The sequence below is a fragment of the Parasteatoda tepidariorum genome, chromosome 8 (genome assembly GCF_043381705.1).
Source record: "Parasteatoda tepidariorum isolate YZ-2023 chromosome 8, CAS_Ptep_4.0, whole genome shotgun sequence".
NCBI classification, from domain to species: domain Eukaryota; kingdom Metazoa; phylum Arthropoda; class Arachnida; order Araneae; family Theridiidae; genus Parasteatoda; species Parasteatoda tepidariorum.
This window is the reverse complement of record NC_092211.1, coordinates 6,647,777-6,653,948: the sequence shown is the minus strand read 5'-3', so window position 1 is coordinate 6,653,948 and position 6,172 is coordinate 6,647,777. Positions and strand designations below refer to the sequence as shown.

Below are 6,172 nucleotides of genomic sequence, written 5' to 3'. Positions count from 1 at the left end.
CATTCATTTTATCCACCCACTGAAATGATGAGTATCGAACCTGTGTTAAGACAGCCACCCTATTATATTTAGAGGACACCATGCCCGAGCGGTATCATCCGCCAAACGCTGTTACCCTCAATGTATCTTCTGTAATGCGCTATCTGCCCCTCTATTGAAAAAGGTTTATAAGCCTAAATTGAACACACAAGCCTGCAAATGTATGTCATTCCAACATTTATACCTATTCATATTACATTTATACTGTCAGGATTCCTCTCCCACGCATTTGATTGGCCCCTCACCTGAAGTGTCATCCCCCGAGAGTGGGGGTGCAGCGAAGGACTTTCTTTTGGTGAGAAAAAGGATTTCTAAGATAGATTGAATGCTGAAAGAGTATAGACAGGAAGGGAGCTCTGGAAGTTGTATGTTATGTAGCTTAAGTATATTTTCATATTTATTTTTAAATATATATAATCAAGAATATTGTTGTTGTTGTTACACATCCCCCTGGAAAAGGAAAGCCTAGACCAGGTCCAGAATGCCCCGTCGCGTCAGTTCCCCATATATCTGCAGAAAGTCCCGATCAACCAGCAGCTGCTTATAAGAAGCGCCAAGGCAAAAAAGAAGGTGATCAGGACTAGCAGGTTGTGAGCAGGAGCAAGGTTGGAAAGTCTTTTCCCCATTTTGAAACCTTAAACACTTAAGATGGCCACTACGAAATCTGGCCATGGCAGATAGGAAAGGCCGAGGGCCTCTGCATGTTAATGATAGGCCAGGGCTGTTGGCAGCATACCACTGATGGGATGGAGTGCGGCACCACACTGGAAGCAAACTATGTTTTCCCAGGGAGTGGATCTCAGTGGGAGTAAGACGGTTCAAACAGTCCATAGGAAGATCAAGAATATTAAAACTGATATATATACGTATTATGAAAAGTCTTTTGTCATCATTAAGACTGATTAAATGAACGAACCGAAATAAAACCATCTCGCAAAGAAAGATCTTCCTTTTTTATACTCTCTGCTTTCACCGAGTGAGAGTTCACATTAACTCGGATAACTCCACTTCATCAATCAATGAAGATTCAGATACATTTTGTAATTGTACGGTATCCATAAATATCTTTATTATACACACACTTCAATTAGATTTAGCAATAAATGAGCTCGACTGTAGTAGCTGATGATTATTTTTTCACAGCCTAGTGAAGTACAAACACAACATATATAATTACAATACTATACTTAAAAACAAAACAAATGGCAGAACACAAAACAGAAATAAAAAAGCTTCCTGAACAAGAAACAGTATCACATTTATCTTCTACTTTTAAGTAATAAATTAGGAACAAAACATGTATCAGGGTTGCCACTCCACAGAGATAAATAACGGGGAGTCCTTTTCTTCACAAACTGGGAAAATACAGGGTTTCTTCTTTTAAGAAATGGTGACCACTCACCTGCAGGATATTGAAGGATGCTATACTAAACTATTTCATTTAAAATAACATTATTTAAGTATGTCCCATCTTCCATTCTAACTAGTATAATTAGCCCAATACAAGAGCACACAGTGATTGTGTGTTTTCACTGAATATTTTGTACAGGGGAAACACAGCTTCTTCAGATTTGAGTGACAACCCTGAGATCAGAATAAATGAGACCCATTGTAAGTTGTAAATGATAGCAAGAGTTGATTCTTAGCAGCAGGCGTTATATGCAATGAACGAATCGAATAATCCACTTGAATAAAGAAGATGACATTAAAAAACAAAATAGAATGGAATAATCACAAGTTCCTGCATAAATGTTAAGAAATTTGTTCTTTCATTTTTGGCATTTTGAAATGATGCTCTGTGCGATGCTCTTTTGTAGAAAATGTCGAGAGTGAACCACTGGAAGTAAAACGATCCAATAACCTTTCTTTTGGTTCCTGAAACGTAAGGAAGAATAGTTAAATGAGAACAAATTCATTCGGACAATAGTAAAACAGACTAGTAGTAACAATCTTCAGAAATGGCAACTACGGATGCAAAGCTAAGCGCAGATGACGCTAGGAGTTGAAATGCGTCGTAAACTTCCGGGTTACAACTTCCGACTGCTTTTTACGCCTAAGCTTGGAACATGCACCCTCCAATATTATTATGCTTGTAGTATTTACAATATAACGCTTACTTTTAACCTAACTTTCAACAAAACAAACAACACAGGAATTCGGAAGACTCCGAAAACTTGCTATGATGCTACCCCGGGTCCCCCTAAAAAAAACCGATGGTGCTATTTTACACAAATATTGATGATTTAAATGAGCTACATTTAGCGTAGAACAGAACTCTCAACCTATGGCAACACTTCACAAGCTTTCACCATTAGCGTATGGACAGTCATAAAAGAAAGAAGTACGTTAGTTTCTGTTTTGATATTCATATAGATTAAAAACTTTAAAGTTGGGAAACCACATGGAACTGTAAACTACATTGAACATATTTCCAAAAGAAAGCGCTGTGGAATTTAAAAAAAAAAACATTTTTAAATAAGAAAAATATCGTAGTACATTCCTATGCAACTGAAAGGAGGAGGAGAGGGAAAGTGGCGGGTCAAGACACGGAACCGGTTTTCTCGCCAGATGGCGCATTTGAGCTTTGGCTGTAGCCAAATGAAGGATAACACTCAAAACATGGCAAACCTTTATTTATGCTGTGATGTTAAATTTGTTTTAATCTCACGGCTTGTTAGAATTTATAAATTACAGAAAATTCTTATGCATGGTAAAATTAAGCGTAAATTTTAACCGAATCATAATAATTAAACTTCTTAGAATATGAAGCCTGTTCGTGCATCGCCTCGGAAGCATACCATAAGCACAGAGATGCCAACTTGCTCCGGACAGCAAATATATATTTTAAAGTGGAAGTTTATGAACTGTGATTCTTGATTTAATAAATTCAATTTAGTAGATTTTTATCCACCACTATTTCTAAATAATTCGTTGACTTATATAATTCACCACTATGTGGTACTTTTGTCATGCTATGCCCTTTGAAGAGCAAACAAAAATAGTCTAATTTTGGATAATTTACTTTGAGTTATGTACCGTTTTTTTAATTATTTTGGCGTGTCCGGAGCAGTTGGCATCTCTGTAAGCAGAATGATACACCGGAAGCTTTCTAGATTTCTTCCGGTTTTAAAAAGCTTGTTATTGTTTACATTCAGTCAACCGTCCATGAAGTTGAAATTTGGCACGATGAAAGGGCCACATTTTTTTAAGGAATTTAACGTGAGTTTTTTTTCAAAATTCCGTTATATTATTGTAATTTTAAGTTATTATAAACTATAAGTTACTTGAAGTGTTAACTTTAATTTTTCTCACTTTTTCATATTTAAATAATGACTATTCCTCCGTAAGAAATTTTACTTATCTCTCCGAAAATCATTATTTAATGAATGGTGTTTTCAATATAAAAGTAAACAACAACAATCTCGAGTTCTTGACCTTTTCTGCTTCCGTTTAGAAAGTATACAGCTGCTTACTACAGCTCATTCTGCGAGGCGATAGTTTCAAACAGATGGTTTTGTTTTTAATAAAAGAAATAAAATGATATCATTTCAGGGCTCAAGTCTGCTGTAATTCATAAGATATTTAGTTAATCTGTTGAGTTTGAAGTGAAAATTTGTTTTAGTTATTTATTGATGCATCGTTAAAAAAAGCGATGACATGGTTGCTCTCGCTCTTTTGGCAGTTCTGATTTGGCCTCTTTTTACTTATTTATTATTGTTAGTTCTTGGCTCAAGCTGTGCACCATCATGCGTTAGCATATTGTTAGCATATTGCATATGAGATTAAGTTCATTTTATAAAAAAATAAAACACAAATTAAGTCTTAATAATTAAAATCAAAATATAAATGTGTGTTTGCAGAACAGTACTTCATCAGGGGACACACTGCCTGCAAACACACAGGAGCCTTTCTGTTGTTAGTGGATTAAACCAAAACTAACAGTGCCCAGAAGCCCCTTAACAAAAAGACAAAAATATAACTTTCTACCACAATTTAAAGGCACTAATAACCTGAAAATGAATCACGCTTAAAAGGCATAAAATTTAAACCATGTAATGAAATGCCCTCCTTCAAAACACAATATAAATACATGTAAGTAAAATGAAAGTTACAGTTAATGAAAGTAAAAATATAAAAAAATTCCGAATCTGTGAGAGAAAAAAATCAAGTGCTGACATCTGTGTTGGAAAGTCTAATCAATGAGCAATAAAATCTCCAAGTGCTGCCATCTGTTTTGGAAAATGAGATCCTAAAATTTCACCGCATAGGCCTGTTTATGGGGGCTTCAATATCGGCCAAACTAACTTAAAGTATTTAAAATATTTTGAATAAAGATATCAAAATTATAGTAGTTAAAAGGAAATTTATTTTTCTTTAGAGTAATTTTTAAATTTTATTTTATAAATTATCATTTAGGTTTAAGTTTCGTAGTTGTTATGGTGATCACAAGGTAAGAAGGTGTTTTATAAACGATTCTTTTTTTTTCTTTTCAAACGAGGATCCCTACGTCGTGAAATGACATGTCTTCAAGTGATAATTCTTCTTTTTAAACACAAATAATAAATAAGGTAACAAATACACGTGTACAGGATATACTACTCAAGAGAGTTCCAAAACGCAACGTTGTGCACCAAATGGCTTCCAAATACACTGGAAACAGCCGGAAATATAGGAACTCAAAAGTTAGCAGAGCTCTCTAGTTTAGAAAACACTATTTATAAGCTCGCACTTCAGCTAATGTCGAAAGTAAAAAAAAAGAAAAGAAAAAGAGATGCTGTTAAATATAAATCCTAACAATTATATTGAAATTTTTATCAGGGATCCAACGGGTCAGGGAAAACCTGGAATTGTTAGGGAAATTTTTTTTTAACTCCAAATATCAGGGAATAGTTAGAGGAAGTAGCAATTTTTTTCTTCAAAAACCTGGAAAATAACTAGTCTTAAATTTATCATTAACTGTAATCAGTTATTGTTAAATAATATCAGTTAAATAATTCTAACATCTATTGCAATTATTTGTGGTAAAAATGTCACATTTTAGTCAAACTGAAATGTTCCCATCCTCATTATTATTATTATTTTTTTTATACAGAAAATCTAATACTTGACATTACAAAAAAAGAATCAAAGTTTTCTGATGAAAAATTGCATGATACAGATAAAATAGGGTCTAGATTTACGTTGAAATTTACCCGGAATTTTTTTTCTTTCTGAAATTGCGTGGGAACCCTGTTTTACATGCATAAAAGACAGGATTCAATAGAGTTAACTGTTTCCAATTTGAACAGTTTTGATGACATAAGGTTCTCATTAACAAGTAAAATTAAAATTACTTTTCATTTATGTTGCATTGTATCATATACTCTACATTCTTAAGTTTAAAGTTTGTTTTCAAAATAGTGTTGTTTATTTTTACAAATCCAGGTTGTTAACGCATCAACAAAATATATTTTTTCTCTTTTTAATCGTTTCCCTTACCCATTTTTTGAAAGAAAAAAAATGCAAAAAATCAACCTCTTTTTTAATTTTAATAAAAAATCTCAGGAACTAAAACTAAACAAAATATACAAGTTCTAAGGTGAAGACTAAAAAATATTTAATTTACCATCAGTTTACTATCCCGAGATATTTTAGGCAAATGAAAAAAGTTAAATATTAGTCTTCAGGGGTCTGTCCAAACATTTTGCGAAAGGTCCGTTTTTCGTGAAATTGTGAAAAAATTACTCACATTCTTTCAACCAGGGTCCGCTTTTATGAATTTGTGCAAATAGGGTCCGTTATTGCAAAAAAAAACTTTTTCAAGGAGTTTATAAATTGTAAAGACATAGATGTTGCTCAACACTGTAAAATTATAATTAAAAGAATTAAATTTTAAAAAATAAACAATAAGTGCTGCTTCTAAATTAGAGATGCAACATACAAATATTTGGTATTTAGCCTATACTGCTGAACGCAGAATATTAATTTCGGACGAATAATGGAAGAATCGTCTGCCGAAGACAAAACTTCATTCGTTTACATCCTCTTGCTTTCTGCCCTGGAACGGGTTTATTCGATTAACAAAATAATAATGAAGATAAACAAATTTGTGATGGGTCCGATTAAAAGAAAAATCATTTTGTGAAGGGTCCGG

The 6,172-nt window shown here is 33.4% G+C and overlaps 1 protein-coding gene across 2 annotated transcripts in view; it reads right to left on the bottom strand.

Annotated features, from left to right (window-relative positions):
• Positions 1-325: 325 nt before the first annotated feature.
• The window catches only part of LOC107450834 (Neprilysin 3), a 71,018-nt gene continuing 65,171 nt past the window's right edge, over positions 326-6,172 (bottom strand). For both annotated transcript variants that reach the window (XM_043048292.2, XM_043048293.2), the window contains one exon: positions 326-1,914. The gene's annotated coding sequence lies outside the window, so the exon portion shown is untranslated. The remainder of the gene's footprint in view (positions 1,915-6,172) is intronic.